We start from the raw sequence: 16,672 nt of genomic DNA, 5'->3' as shown, positions 1-16,672 counted from the left end.
ATGATATCTCGCAAAAATAAAGGAGATGGACCTATTGTAGTCTTGGGTGATGGTTGTCGGGTTAAGAGTGTGTGTTATGTTTTCTCTTCCGTTGCAACGCACGGGCTCTTTTGCTAGTCTATATCTATATCTATATCTATATATATACCTACTAATTTTTTTTTAATATTAAAGTAAGGTGATATTCTTAGTTTCGTCCCGCGATTAGTTTTTTTTCTACTGTTAGTTTTGGTCACGTACGAGGTAGCGAGGTGGTACTAACGTCATGTACGAGGTGGCGAGGAGGTGGTTCGTAACTTCGTATCGCTGTTTTAAGATCGATCGCTCCATCGGTACGTACTGGGCCAGGAGCCAAGCAAGCAAGTGGGCCTTCTAATAATTTTTCTCTTGTGGGCTACGAGTATATGGGTGGTCTTTCAAAATATATATATAGAAAAATACTACTGCTTGCATGGTTGTTCGATCTCACGGCCATCTAACTATGCGATACGTTTCTGAAAAAACTAACTAACTATACCAAGCAAAAGAACAATGTAGCCAAAGGTAGCTGACGATTATGCTTGTCTAAAAATAAGCTGATGACTATGCGAGAAACAGGTTTGTTTCCTAATAAAATAGTCCCACCTCACTTTTTAACACAAAATCTGACCAATTTATATACTTGCGTGAGGTGCTTGTACAAACAACCAGCCACTTGGAGAAGCAACAAACAAACAGTAATCCGCAAGAATTAACTTGGATTGGGGGCTGCATGAGATAAATAGAGGAGGACACAAAAAGCCTAGGGTTTCCGCTGCCTCCTGCTGTGTAGCCGCCATGCCGCCTCGTCTCCTATGGATCACGGTCCTTGCCGGCAAGAGGGCTTTGTTTTTAGGTATTTTTTCGTTTTGGTAGGGTTCATGTCCTACTTAGAAAGACGAGGCGGTGGCGGCTCCCTAAAGATCCCCGCCATGATGATGCTTCTAGCATCATCGAAGGACGTGTGTAGTTCTTCGATAGATATCGTGGGATTTGGTCGGTGTTTGTCTTCCGTGGATCAGCTTGGATCCGCTCTTTCTTTTTCTATGTCGGTGTGCCTATAAGTTGAATTCTTCCAATCTACGCTTTTTTTTATCAGCGGCAGTTGTTGTTTCAGTGCTTGTAGTCGACGCTAGATGGTCTACGGACCTGGATATATATTTAAATGGGATTGTGGGTTGTGTCTGAGAAACAATATTTCATGGGATTGTAACAGAGAGTAATATTTAAAGATGCCCTCGTGCCACTTTGGTGAACTTTTCGACGGAAACATATTAATTTACTTTACCGTTGCAACGCACGGGCATTTGTGCTAGTAATAATAAAGCACGGATTAAGTCTCCGGTTTCACCGTCGCGGCGTTTTTACACAAAGGCCCCTCACTCTTTTTAAAATCAACCCGCACTCCATGATGTTTCATCTCTTAAGTGAAACAAAAACGATTCTACATACACCCGTCTCTCTATCCCCACGAGAACACGAACCATCCCGGCCACCCGGCGCTAGGGTTCCCTCCACCGCCACGCCCCATCCCTCTGCTCCCAGCAACCCTCTCCACCCTCTCCACCCTCTCCCATCCCCAGTCGTCATCGTAGCCCCTCGCCGTCGTTCGATATCCAAGACGGAGCCTCGGCCGACAGCTCCTTGGAGCACGCCGCCCGCCGGTGGATGCCCTGATTCTGCGTGACCCAGCCAGAGACTCACCTCGCCACCTTGGCGCCTCCCGCAGGATCTCCGCCACCGCCTAGCGCTTCTGTGCGCAAGGATGCCGACGCCTCTCCCTGGTACCTCTATCTCCATTCCCTCGGGGCACTGCTCACTGCTCCACACCCCTTTCCTCTCCCATCCTGTCCAATGCGGCTCACGGCCTGCTACAAACGCTTGCCGGCTCCCGTGCAGGCCCTCCTGGCGGACAGCCTCCAGCCCACACAAGCTTCCCTGTTCTGGCTCTGTCGGCTACCATGGTTGAGTAGAGCGAGGAGATCGAGAGGGGAAATAGTCACTTGATTTTTGCGGATTATGTTGGGCATGGAGATTGATCTTAACTTTTTGGTTGTTCGCAGATTCAATGATGACAACACGCACACCTTTCCCTGATGCTTGGGCAAAGGCATGTATGTCGGATGTGCTGGCAAAACTTTATAGATGCAGATTACATACATTAGAAATTGCCAACTCGGTGGATGATAAATACTATGACTTGGGACTCAGAAAAAAGATCAACACGTAGGTATGGGAGTTCGGAATATCCAACATTCCCTAGCTACTTCCTAATTGCTTTACGCACTACCTGCAATTGCAAGCTCAATGTGCTTACATTTCAATTAGCTAAATCTCTTTGTTGGCAATAGTTAATAGGTTAGGTGAAGTTTAGAACAATATGTCAATATGGTAAAGCCTTATTTTATTTAGGCTAGCAGTCTGATATATAAATTATAAGGTGTGTAAAAAATCCCAGTTAGCTGTGCATGGCTTCCTTTGATCGGATCATCGCTTGAGTAGACGATTTGCCGTACACCAAGCTACTACAGGCTGATCACAGTTTGGCCAAGACGAAACTCTCACATATGAGATAGCTACTAGATCAATAGTTCAATTGTTTGCCTCAGGCCATAACCTTGATAACGATAATTTTTTCTTGTACTTACAGATGCAGATTACATAGATCAGGACTTGCTAACTCGGCGTATGACACATACTAAACGACATCAACACGTAGGTATGAGAGTTCGGAATATCCAACATTTGCTAACTACTTTTTAATTGCTTCGTCCTCTACCTGCAATTACAACTTCAGTGTGCTTGATTTTCAATTAGCCAAGTGCATTTGTTGGTTTTAGTTCTTTTCTATATACAATTAATTATCAATAGGTTTGATGATACTTCAGAACAACATGTCAATGTTAGAGGCTTATTTTATTTTATTTGGACTAGCAGTTTTTGTTCTGCCAATAGAAATAATCAATGAGGGATTTCCCTAGTTTTTTTCTCTCATGTTGTTTTGACCATGATGTACCGGATTTTCAATGTGGAAAACAATTAGAATTGCACTTTTTAGGGGATGTACTTTAGTTGGTGTGCATGCCTTGGTTCATTGTTGCCTAGACGAGCTAGAGAATTTTTGCTGCGAGAAAATGTATGGGCATTTGATGATTAGAGTTAAGAAAATATTATGATAACATGGTTTGGCTTAATACACTAGGTTGTTCGCTACCTTGAGGAGCTCGAGAAACTTATTGAAGTGCTTATAGTTTAATTATAAGTTTTGATTCTTATGTTGGAGACATGACTATGCAAGGAAGTGGTGAGAGAACTTTGAAATAGCTTTATAGTGATGTTTAGATAATTACCATTTAGATTAACAAAGAAAACAACTGGGAGCTGCTTTTAGTACATTTATTATTTGTTAGACTATGATCATCTACCGATAATTATTTTCCTCAATAGTTTTTCCTTTATTATTGTTATTTTCATGGCATTTCAATTGATGCACCCTAATCTAATATCTACAAACTTCATTTACACAACACAATTGATTGTTGCTGATGTAGGTGAGACCATTGACTATTAGAGGTGAGTCGGCAAGCTGTTTTCTTCTATGGTTTGGCATGTAACTTTGTGTTCTCTAGCTCTTTTTAGTTTTATATTTTTCTAACAAACAAGACCAACCTTAACTTAAGAAGAAAAGCATCATTATAACCATGAAAAAATATCTGCTTAAATGTTAGGCTTTTGTTCGTCTATTAAGTCATTACCCGTCTAAACGAGACACAGAAATAATGAATTCTTACATGGTAAGTTTTTGTTTCATTTTCATTCTTTGCCTTATCCCGTGTTGGAAAAGAAGTTCAATTGTTTTTTTCCTCACAATGTACCAAAGATTCTGATGAAAGATGCTTATTTTTCTCTCAGCTTCAAGAAACAGTCACTATATACTCTGTTTTGTATATATTATGTAGTTGTAAGGAGATGTTTTATTTTCTTTATATGCTACTATTTTAACATCTTGGAAGAGTCCTGAATTTATTGGAGACAACAAAGTGGGCGTACCATGTGAGTTATTTGGCACCTTGATGCAGCAAATCAACACATGTTTGAGCTACAACGGAGGTCACTTAAATAAATGTAACGTGATTTACCCCTTTATTTCTTTATCTCGAGAGACAATGTAGATATATGCATGTGTTTACATTTGTTGTGGTTGCATGTATCCTTGACTTTTGTTAGGCTGGGGACAAGCGTATCAATTTGTATAATGCTAATGATGTTGTCACATAATAGTGTAATGTATGTGTTATTGTGATGTTATCCAGTCAAACTCTTTAGAAAACAATGGTCGCCGCCAGAAGTTGGCTGGGGTGATTGTTGAATATAGATGGGAGCTTCTTTGAGGAAAGCCAAACAAGCAGCTGGGGATGTATCTTGCGGGACTTGATGGTTACAGTTTGGGGAGCAGCAGAGTTGCTTGCTAGCATCTTTTTTCTTGCATCTACGAACTGATGATGCTTTACTTGTTGTTGTTTCCCGTGGTAGTACATTATGGCTCACTGTTGTTTATGCTCGGACAGCAGCAGAGGAATAGACTCGGCAAGGAAGGGAGCTACTCCAGTGTAGTCGGTGGAATTGACTGGCAAAGTAAATCATGAAGCTCCTGGTTGGACCAAGAGGTAATTCCCTATTTTCCCTGCACCATGCATTAGTTGATGCAGAATATTTGTTCGTCCAAATAACAACATGAATTTGGTTTTAGTAGTTTCTGAATTATAGCGTCAGAAAAATTATGTGGCTTATTTTGGTAGCATTTGTGATGGACCAATTTTGTGTTGAAGGCTGAGAATTGGGGCTGCACCTCCTACAACAGTCAATTTCGTCGGTGGCCTGCCAACAACACTGGTGAAGGAACAAGGGTGGCCCGAGACCGATAACAGGGGGCTCTTGAACTGGCAAAGCCAGAAGCCACCATCGCTTCATTGTCCCCGGAGATCGTTTGGTGATGTCCGATGGATATCACGTGACGGAGTGGAGACGCACACTCCCCTGCCCCAACTTTGGTGCCGCCACCTACCTATGCGGGGCACAGTCCTGCCTGACCCAGCCTACATCTTGATTGTAAATTTCTCTCACCTTCTATCTCGTGTTCATGTGGTCGTATTGATTTTGCCTTTTGAGAAGTGTTGAAAGAAGATTATGTGCTTCAGACGACTGAATGTCCAGTAATATCATCAACCTTCAGTCAGCAGCGGCTCCGAACTCTATCACCTCAAATGGTTTAGCATAGATCATTCACATGTGAGGATGAAAGCTTGGATCAGCTTCTGTAGTCGCTATCTTTCATTTACAACCGAGTTTTCTTATGGTTATAGGATAGAAACTTTGTATTATTTTTCCATCTTCTTTCCTTCGTGAAACTAGCTGCAGCAAGTAGCAATTTAAATTGATGCGAGAAAGTATCTATCTTTAATGTCCAACTGAAGAGTTTTCAGTTGAAAACATCAACCAAGATACAACAAATCCTCATGGTCAGCAATCTTACCGTCATAAAGTTTCAGTCATCCTTTTAGATAATTAGGCCTGAGCTCGTTAACTTCCCATCTTAAGAAACTGTTGTCAAGGTAGTAGTGGATGCTGCAATTGATAATTACTTGTGCTCTGAGATGGTGGCTCCTGAAAATGATTCAGCACATCCTTGTGATTTTGAAGACAAAAAAGAAAGAGAGTTCTCTTACTTGCTGGATATACTATTACTAATTGCTTCTGCATTGAGTATCAGCTGTATAAGGTGCGCCAGTCCCTTTGACTATTTTGCATGCAATGATATGTTTGGCATGCTTGAAAAAATACAAGAAACTTACTAAGTGGTCAAGGGCACAAAGTAAAACTTACTGTAACTTAGCTACCAATGTGACATACTACTGGTCAGGTTTTATCACTCACCATTAATATGCTGATGGAGTTCTCCAATTCTGAAAACAAATTCACCATGCATTGAATGGATCATTCAATTGTGCAATGCAAATGGTGTGTCCTCTGTTAGTCAGAGGATCTGAGAATCGGGATAGATCAGGATGGGTTTCATATGTGAAATTTTGCTTAATGGATGCTCCAAGTTTCCTCTAATCAGCAGACCTATGGGATACGGGCCTCTGTTTGCCCCTGGTACTCCTGATGCAGGAGCTACACTTCCAGTTTGACTACCTGAGGGAAGGGTCTCGCTTCAATTGCTTTGGGTCATTATATGTTTTTTTGTTGAAGGGTGGTACATGGGCTTAACCGCGTCCAGAACTGAACTTTAGTAGTAGGGACAGCAAAATTATCTGAAAAATACTGTATAAATGGTCATAGAATGCCAAATAGTTAAGAAAAACTATAAAGAAATGCAAACCGAAAGGAAGGGGCAAATTGTTTTCTAATGTTAGAAGTCCGATTGAACTCTGTAGTGGTTATCTTATTTCTGTTCGCTCTATGATAACCTTCTTATATATGCAAGTTACTCTAAAGCAGCAAGATAAACAAGGTGATGTATCATGAAAATAGGGTCTACGTAGCATAATCTAATTTGTGTATCTTTTCTCCTACATTCATCTCTTTACTTTGGTCCATAAGTTTCCAGAGATCTATTTGAAACAACTAACCTGTCCTACTAGCCCGTCCTTTTTTCTAGAATGTATAAGCCGTAAAACTGTACTTATTTTTAATATATGTTGAAGCATTTGGTACCAACAGATTTTTCCGCAACTAACAATGCGCATATTTGTCATGGTTGGATTTTGTTTAATATTGAAAACCTAAGATTAGAATTGTATACCGGGGGTCATGGTTAGAAGTTGAATGATAAGGGATGAAATAATTGATTTGGGGTCATAAATCAAATCAAATGTGATGATTCTTTCTCCCGTTGCAACGCACGGGGCCTTTTGCTAATTATTGTAATAAGTTCTCTTTTGAGACAGTCGATGTAATAAGTGTGTGATTGCCACTCTGTTATAAATCCTTCGAGTATTGTGTGTGTCAGCATTACCGATCCAGGGATGACACTGAAGCACAGAGACTTGGCCATCTGAGGTCGGGTCGCCACAGAAGAAGATCACGATGGCATCCCTTGAGTTCCAAGATGACGTCCTCATTTGGTGGGAACAAGTGATCGAGCGTCGAGAGGCAAGAGGTGAACCACCCATCACTACTTGGGCGCAAATGAAGGATGTCGTGCACGCTTCGTGCCAACCTACTACAACCGCGACCTCTTCAAGAAACTCAAACTCATCAAGCAAGGAACCAAGAGCGTTGAAGAATACTACAAGGAAATGGAGATTGCCATGATACGAGCCAATGTCACGGAAGATGATGAGCAAACTATGGCACGTTTCTTGAATGGACTCAATCACCCTATCAAGAAGATCGCCGACTTCCAACTATACTCGAACCTCATTGAGCTAGTGCATCAACCTACCAAAGCGGAACGTCAAGTGCAAGATGACTTCAAGTATTCCAAGTTCTCATCCAAGTCATATGGCTTCTCCAACACCCAAGCTTCAATGACTCCAACACCGTCTACCTCAACCAAGCCTTCTACAAACAACGTCGACAAGTCGAGTTACAAGAAAGCTTCGACAACCTCAAGTCATCCTCCTATAACTAGCAACTTCAAGTCGAGAGCTTCATCATCATCTACCCCAACCGATGAGACCGTCAATACAAGTTCCTTCAAATGCTTCACATGCGAAGGCCGAGGCCACAAGTCCTTTGAGTGTACCAATAAGAGCACCATGATCCTCAACGGCGATGGTACATACAACTCCATGAGTGAAGGAGAAATGGAAGCCCTTGAGCAAGTGGCAATGCACCGGCAAGTGAACGAAGATGAAGAAGAACACGTCTTTTGTGACAAAGATTCAAGTCCCGCTCTCGTTGTATCCAAGGTCTTGACTCTTCACCATCAACAACAAGAAGACCAAAGATGCCATATCTTTCATACCAAGGCCGGCATCAATGGAAGGTCCGTCAAGGTCATGATCGATGGAGGGAGTTGCCATAACTTAGCAAGTGAAGAACTTTGCTCCAAGCTCCAATTGGTCAAGACGAAGCACCCACACCCCTACAAAGTTCAATGGCTAAGCGACTCCGGCACCATCCAAGTCGAGCATGGAGTGCAAGTCTCCTTCAAATCGGAGCTTACAAAGACACTTTGGAGTGTGATGTCGTTCCAATGACCGTTTGCCACCTTCTTCTCGGACGCCCATGGCAATTTGATAGAGGTGTCATCCACAACGGACGAACGAACTACTATATCTTCAAGATGAAAGGAAAGGAGTACGTACTTTGCCCTATCTCTCCAAGCCAAGTGATCACCGACAAGCAAACCACCCATAGTGGAGAGAATAGTGAGAGAGCGAACCACCAAAAAGAGAGTGAGCGCCACAAGCCCAAATCGAGTGCCTCCACGATGAGCGAAAAGAAGAACTTAGTTCTATTTGCCACCAAAAGTGAGATAAGAGAAGTGTGTGAGAACCCATCAAGTGTCCTACACTATGTTCTTTTGTGCAAGTATGAGGCACCACAAGCTAACACCTCTCACACTCTACCTTTAGTGTTGTCTTCTCTTTTGCAGGAATTCCAAGATGTTTTCCCTGACGAGCTACCTCCGGGTCTACCTCCACTACGAGGCATCGAGCACCGCATCGACCTCATCTCCGGAGTACCACTTCCAAACAAAGCTCCCTACCGCGTCAATCTCGAAGAAACCAAAGAAATACAAAGGCAAGTAAAACATCTCATAGACCATGGACATGTGTGCGGAAGTTTGAGTCCTTGTGTCGTACCGGTCATTCTTGTGCCAAAAAGAGACGGTAGCTTTCGCATGTGTTCCGATTGTAGACCCATCAATGATATCACTGTTCACTATAGGTACCCCATTCCATGCCTTGATGATATGCTTGATGAACTTAGCGGTGCCACTATTTTCTCCAAAATTGATCCTAAAAGTGGTTACTATCAAATCTGCATACAAGAGGGTGATGAATGGAAAAGGACATTCAAAACAAAGTTTGGTTTGTATGAGTGGTTAGTCATGCCTATGGGTTTATCGGAAGCACCGGGTACTTTCATGCGTCTTATGCATCATGTGTTTCGCCCTTACATTGGTGAGTTTGTTGTGGTCTACTTCGACGATATCCTTGTTTATAGCAAATCTCTCAAAGATCATGTCACCCATGTTCGAAATATTTTCCAAACTCTTCTAAAAGAGCGTCTCTATGCTAACATGGAAAAATGCCTTTTTGGCATTGATAAGCTCGTTTTCTTGGGTTTTGTTGTGTCCTCTAAGGGTGTGTGATAGCCTGGCTTATTAGGGATGATAGACTACTCATATCAATAAGGAATTCCATCTTTTCCGGGAGCCCATTCGGACAGAACTCCAAAGTTAAGCATGCTTAGCTTGGAGTAGTTTCAGGATGGGTGACCAACCGAGAAGTTGCTCCCGGGTGCGCATGAGTGAGGACAAAGTGCGCAGAAAAGACTAGTATTGATGTGTGGGGCCAGTCTAGATCCCGCCAGGAGTAACGACCACCGGTGGGTGTGTCCGGGGCGTTACAAGTTGGTATCAAAGCCGACCCTCGCGGTTACACGGATGTTTGCGGATAGGTGCGCGGTCATGTTGTGCATGACGCTTGTGACCCGTCGTGGCACATGGCATGGCACATGTGCAAGACTGGAACCACAGACGTATGTGCCAAGAGGGAACTGTGCCAAGAGGGAACGTTCCTGTGGCCCAACAAGGATGCTGGTTCCCCCGAGTGGGGTGTATGTGATAGCCTGGCTTATTAGGGATGATAGACTACTCATATCAATAAGGAATTCCTTCTTTTCCGGGAGCCCATTCGGACAGAACTCCAAAGTTAAGCATGCTTAGCTTGGAGTAGTTTCAGGATGGGTGACCGACCGGGAAGTTGCTCCCGGGTGCGCACGAGTGAGGACAAAGTGCGCAGAAAAGACTAGTATTGATGTGTGGGGCCAGTCTAGATCCCGCCAGGAGTAACGACCACCGGCGGGTGTGTCCGGGGCGTTATAGGGTGTTCACGTTGATGACTCTAAGATCAATGCTATTAAAACTTGGCCACAACCAACCAACTTGCAACAAGCGCGTAGCTTCCTTGGTTTAGCCGGTTTCTACCATAGATTTGTGAAAGATTTTAGCACTATTGCTTCACCTTTGCATGTTTTGAGTAAGAAGAATGCGCCTTTTGTTTGGGGACCATCCCAAGATACCGCATTCAATGAGGTTAAGAATTTGCTTACCCATGCTCCCGTGCTTGCATTACCCAACTTTGACAAACCTTTGAGATTCATTGCGATGCTAGTGGTAATGGCATAGGAGGTGTGTTAACACAAGAGAAGCGCCCCATAGCTTACTTTAGTGAGAAACTCTCCAGAGAGCAACTCAATTACCCCATCTATGACAAAGAGCTATATGCTTTAGTGCAAGTTTTGCGTGAATGGGAACATTATCTTCGCCCTCATGAATTTGTCATCCATACCGACCATGAAACGCTTAAATACCTTAAGGGTCAAACTAGGTTGAACAAGCGTCATGCTAAATGGAGTGAATTCATTGAGTCACTTCCTTATATCATCAAGTACATTAAAGGTAAGGAAAATGTTGTGGCAGACGCTCTTTCCCGCATATGCATGCTTGTTACTCAACTTGAATTGGATGTCATTGGCTTTGAGCACATAAAAGACTTGTATGCACATGATCCTACTTTTGTTATTCCTTATGCCAAGTGTTTAACGCATACCTCTTGGGATCGCTATTATATCAAAGATGGTTATCTTATGAGAGCTAACAAACTATGCATCCCCGAGTCTTCTCTTCATTTGTTGCTTTTGCAAGAATCTCATGGAGGAGGACTAATGGGACATTTTGGACGCGACAACACTTTTGCTACGCTCTCCAAGAACTATTATTGGGCCAAAATGTTCCGCGACGTCAACCGCTTCACCAACTGATGCTCTACATGTCACAAAGCTAAGTCTAAAGCTCAATCCCATGGTCTCTATATGCCTCTTCCAATTCTGTATCAACCATGGGAAGATATTAGCATGGATTTTGTGCTTGGTTTGCCAAGGACTAGAAATGGAAAGGATTCCGTCTTTGTTGTTGTGGACCAATTTTCCAAAATTGCTCATTTTATTCCTTGCAACAATATAGACGATGCTTCACATGTTGCCAATCTCTTTTGTAGGGAAATACTATGCCTCCATGGAGTACCAAAGACGATAGCCTCGGACTGTGACGTCAAGTTCCTAAGCTACTTTTGGAAAACCTTATGCGCCAAGCTCGGAATCAAGCTACTCTTCTCCACGGCTTACCATCCACAAACCGACGGCCAAACGGAGGTGACCAACCGGACACTCTCCACTCTACTTCGCGTGCTAATCAAGAAGAACATCAAGGAGAGGGAGGAGTGTCTACCTATCGCCGAGTTTGCCTACAACCGCGCAAGACACTCAACTATCAGCAGGTCCCCCTTCGAGGTTGTCTACGGATTCAACCCATTGTCCCCATTGGACATTCTCCCTCTACCACTACAAGAGCGCATCAATATAGACGCAAGTGCACGGGTGAACCATCTTAAGAAGGTGCATGAAGATACAAGGCACACCATCGAGCGCCAAGTACAATGACTTGCCACCAAGCTCAACATCAACAAGTACCCCATGGTATTCAACATTGGAGATCTTGTGTCGCTACACCTTCGCAAGGACCGCTTCCCCAAGGAACGCAAGTCCAAACTTCTACCACGAGCAGATGGACCCTTCAAGGTGCTTGCACGCTACAACAACAATGCTTACAAGATCGACCTCCCGCACGACAAGTACAACATGAGCGACGTCTTCAACGTCAAGGATCTCTTGCCCTACCATGGTGATGAAGATTTCGATCCGAGGATAGATCTTTCCCAAGGGAGGGGAGATGATGCAGAGCATCCCAAGGTCATCCACATGGACCTACCGACGTCTCCCATGACACCACTTGGACCAATGACAAGAGCACGAGCCAAGGCTATCGAAGAGAAGGTGAACTCGCTCCTCTCCGAACTACCACTTTCTATGTACGAGACATGGCTACTACCTCAAGCGGAAACCCTATGTGTGATCAGGTACTTGGAGGAAAGCCATGGATCAGCTACACCCAACGAACAAGACAGTGAGGACACCAAGCTCAATGGACACGAAGAAGGATTGCTTAAAACTCCCCGTCACCGGACGACCGACGAACCTCGGGTGTCCGACGAACTCTAGGCACCGGACGACCGACCCCCTTCGGACGACCGGCGCTACCACACACAAGCGAAAGCGCCGGATTTCCGAAGACCACGGGACGACCGACACCCCGGACATCTGACCTCGACTGGACATCCGACCAAAGCACATCTGAGCCGAATCTATGGACGCCCGACGAGGACCGGACGTCCCGACCCTCACGAGCCTCCGGGCGACCGGTAACTACCGGATGTCTGGAGCCTGTGTGCTGATTTCATGTTGGGCCAAATCCCATGTACCCCTTCGACCTCTAAGACTATATATAGACCTCCTCCTCCTATTTTCTAGGGTCAGCGTTGTGATACCTCATTTGTGAGATAGAGCCTCGCTCATCCATACGAATCTACTCCTTGAGAGAGACCGCGGCCCCTCTACGGAGAAGATCCCCTTGGATTCAAGACCCCCCTTTTGGGTGGCCCCATCAAGACCTCCTTTGGAGAAGACTGGTTACCTTATGTATCGTCCCGTGCTGACTTTGGATCATGTGATCTCTTTTGTGTTCGAGGATCTGTATATGTGTGATCATTCTTGTTGGTTTGAGTGATTCTCCCGTGCTTTCCCTCGTGCTTTCCCTCGGGTTTCCCCTCGTGTTCTTCGTGTTCATCGCGGGATCCACCCCTTTCATGGAAGATTGGCCATCTAGGGTTCCACCCTACATCACTGGCCCAATAATAAGGTGACGCAGCACCTAGAATAGCCTCTGGACAAAAATTATGAAGTGGCATCTTGTATATTTCGTCCAAGGCTTCGTGGACTCATTATGGTGGCTTCAAAGTCCTGAAATCATCACTTGAAACTCCGTTCTTGTTTCCCTTGCGCATGCGATCAACTCCATGCTTGTTCTTGCTCCAATGTCCATCCTTCTCCAAGCTAGGCCCTTCATTTGTAAGCAAAACAAATGCATCCAATTTAGGTAGCATCATATTCTCATGAACATTAGAATCATTACGAAGAAACGAAAGTACCTGATAGTTTAATTGGCATGCGCGAGCGCTAGTAATTGGTCCAATATGTATAGCAGCAGGGGCTGTGGGTGTAACCATGGTATTGATGTCCTCATCATCCTCCCCTTCTTGAAATGAAGTCGTCCTCGACGGAAGCTCATCTTCCTCACGCAAATAAGGCTTCAAATATGCAATGTTAAAAGTGGGACTAACCCCAAAATCTGCAGGCAACTCAAGTTTATATGCATTCTCATTTATTTTCTCTAACACCTTAAAAGGACCATCAATACATGGCATTAGCTTTGATTTGCACAAATCAGGAAATCTATCCTTACGCAAATGTAACCAAACAAGATCTCCAGGTGCAAACACAACATGTTTTCTACCCTTATCTCCAGCAAGTTTATATTTAGCATTCATACGCTCAATGTTTTCCTTAGTTAACTCATGCATTTTTAAAATCAATTCAGCATGTTGTTTAGCATCAAAATTAACCTTCTCCGAAGATGGAAGAGGTAACAAATCAATAGGTGCACGAGGTAGGAAACCATACACAATTTAAAAAGGGCACATCTTAGTAGTAGAATGCAACTAACGATTATAAGAAAATTCAATATGAGGCAAGCATTCTTCCCACACTTTCTTATTATTCTTCAAAACAAACCTAAGCATAGTAGACAATGTTCTATTCACTACTTCAGTTTGACTATCAATTTGGGGGTGACAAGTAGTACTAAAAAGCAGTTTAGTCCCCAACTTAGCCCATAAACATCTCCAAAAGTGGCTAAGAAATTTATTATCACGATCTGAAACAATAGTATTTGGCACACCATGCAAGCGAATAATTTGACGAAAGAACAAATCAGCAACATTAATAGCATCATCGCTTTTATGACATGGTATAAAGTGTGCCATTTTCGAAAATCTATCCACGACAACAAATATGCTATCCCTCCCCTTCTTTGTTCGAGGTAAACCTAAAACAAAGTCCATAGATATATCCTCCCAAGGAACACTAGATACAGGCAAAGGCATATATAAACCAAGAGGATTGAGTCGTGACTTAGCTTTTTGACATGTAGTGCAACGAGCAACAAAACGCTCAACATCCCGTCTCATCTTTGGCCAAAAGAAATGTGTAGCAAGTATATCCTCCGTCTTCTTGACGCCAAAGTGTCCCATTAATCCTCCTCCATGTGCCTCCTGCAACAACAAAAGATGAACGGAGCTAGCTGGAATGCATAGCTTGTTACCACGAAACACAAATCCATCATTAAGAATGAACTTGTTCCAAGTTCTCCCTTCCTTACAATTCTGCAATACATCTTTAAATTCAGCATCATGCACATATTGATCTTTGATGGTCTCCAAATCAATTTTTTTAAAGTCAAGTTGTGAAAGCACTGTATAACGATGAGACAATGCATCAGCAATAATATTTTCTTTACCCTTCTTGTGTTTAATGACATAAGGGAAAGTCTCAATGAATTCAGCCCATTTAGCATGTCTACAGTTCAGTTTTGCTTGACTTTTAATATGTTTCAAAGATTCAAGATCAGAATGTATAACAAATTCTTTGGGCCATAAATAATGTTGCCATGTTTCTAAGGTCCGAACAAGAGCATATAATTCTTTATCATAAGTAGAATAGTTCCGACTAGGCCCACTCAATTTTTTAGAAAAGTATGCAACAGGTTTACCATCTTGTAATAACACACCTCCTAATCCAATTCCACTAGCATCACATTCAAGCTCAAAAGTCTTATTAAATCAGGAAGTTGGAGTAAAGGAGCATGTGTCAACTTATCTTTCAATACCGTGAAGGCTTCTTCCTGTGCGGTACCCCAAACATAAGGCACATCCTTCTTTGTAAGCTCATTGAGAGGTGTAGCAATGGTGCTAAAATCTCTCACAAAACGCCTATAGAAACTAGTGAGTCCAAGAAAACTCCTCACTTCTATGACCGTTTTGGGCTGCGGCCAACTCTCAATAGCTTCTATCTTGGCTTTATCAACTTCAATTCCCTCTGGAGTAACAACATAGCCAAGAAAAGATACTCGGTCGGTGCAAAAGGTGCACTTCCCAAGGTTACCAAACAAACGTGCATCACGTAGAGCAATAAAAACAACACGTAAATGTTCCAAATGTTCTTCCAAAGATTTGCTATAAATCAGTATATCATCAAAGTAGATTACCACAAATCATCCAATGAAAGCACGTAAAACTTCGTTCATTAATCTCATGAAAGTACTAGGTGCATTAGTTAACCCAAAAGGCATGACTAACCACTCATATAAACCAAGCTTAGTTTTAAATGTCATTTTCCATTCATCTCCCAATTTCATACGAATTTGATGGTATCCACTACGCAAATCAACTTTGGAGAATATTGTAGAGCCACTCAATTCATCAAGCATATCATCTAGCCTAGGAATATGATGACGATAACGGATAGTAATATTACTAATGCCTCTACAATCAACACACATTTGCGATGTACCATCCTTTTTCGGCACTAGAATAATAGAAACAACACATGGACTAAGTGATTCACGTATATAACCTTTGTCGAGGAGCTCCTGGACTTGACGCATAATCTCCTTCGTCTCCTCTGGATTGGTATGGTATGGTGCACGGTTGGATAGCGAAGTACCGGGAATTAAATCAATCTGATGCTCAATCCCTCGAATAGGTGGTAATCCCGGTGGCACATCTTGTGGAAAGACGTCAGCGAACTCCTGCAAAATGTTAGTAACAGTGAGAGGCAAAGAGGAAGGCACGTCCTCGAATGAAAATAATGCCTTTTTGCACACAAAAGCATAGCAAGCAGATTTGCTGAAATCTAGATCATCAATATCAGATTTGGTGGCAAGTAAACATGCACTTTTCAATTTAATTTCAGAAGCAACACTAGGTGGTTTATTATTAGGCTTCATTTGTTGCTCAAATTCTTTTGCCACAATCTGATTTTCACTCTTATTTTTCTTCTGTTTTGCTTTATTAGCTCTATTAATATCATCTTTCAAAATGGAATCAGGAGACATAGGAAGCAAAGTAATATGTTTATCCTTATGAACAAGAGTATACTAATTGTTTCTACCATGGTGTACAGATTTTTTATCAAATTGCCATGGTCTACCAAGTAATAACGAACATGCTTGTATGGGTACCACATCACAATCAACATAATCAACATATGCAGAGATACTAAAATGCACACGAACAGTACGTGTTACCTTAACCTTGTCGCTGTTGTTGAACCATTGGATGTAGTAAGGATGTGGATGTGGTCTTGTGGTGAGAGATAGCTTCTCCACCATCTCCATGCTAGCCAAGTTGTTGTAGCTCCCTCCATCTATGATGACGCGAACATAACGTTCCTTCACAACTCC

At 42.8% G+C, this 16,672-nt stretch overlaps 1 long non-coding RNA gene across 6 annotated transcripts; it reads left to right on the top strand.

Annotated features, from left to right (window-relative positions):
* The first annotated feature begins 1,460 nt into the window (after positions 1–1,460).
* On the top strand, positions 1,461–5,508 carry LOC123085959 (uncharacterized). 6 transcript variants are annotated; one of them, XR_006440184.1, is made up of 6 exons: positions 1,462–1,802; positions 1,918–1,982; positions 2,082–2,248; positions 2,669–2,737; positions 3,570–4,685; positions 4,848–5,508. It is a non-coding gene; the product is annotated as an uncharacterized lncRNA (long non-coding RNA). The 6 variants fall into 6 exon arrangements; XR_006440185.1 differs by lacking the exon at positions 1,918–1,982 and having other exon boundaries at positions 1,465–1,802; positions 3,570–4,143; positions 4,590–4,685; XR_006440186.1 differs by lacking the exon at positions 1,918–1,982 and having other exon boundaries at positions 1,461–1,802; positions 2,669–4,143; positions 4,587–4,685.
* The last annotated feature ends 11,164 nt before the right edge of the window (positions 5,509–16,672 follow it).

This window comes from Triticum aestivum, chromosome 4A (genome assembly GCF_018294505.1).
Source record: "Triticum aestivum cultivar Chinese Spring chromosome 4A, IWGSC CS RefSeq v2.1, whole genome shotgun sequence".
In the NCBI taxonomy this organism is placed as follows: Eukaryota; Viridiplantae; Streptophyta; class Magnoliopsida; order Poales; family Poaceae; genus Triticum; species Triticum aestivum.
The sequence above is the reverse complement of the archived record's forward strand: the minus strand, read 5'-3'. Positions and strand labels throughout refer to the sequence as shown.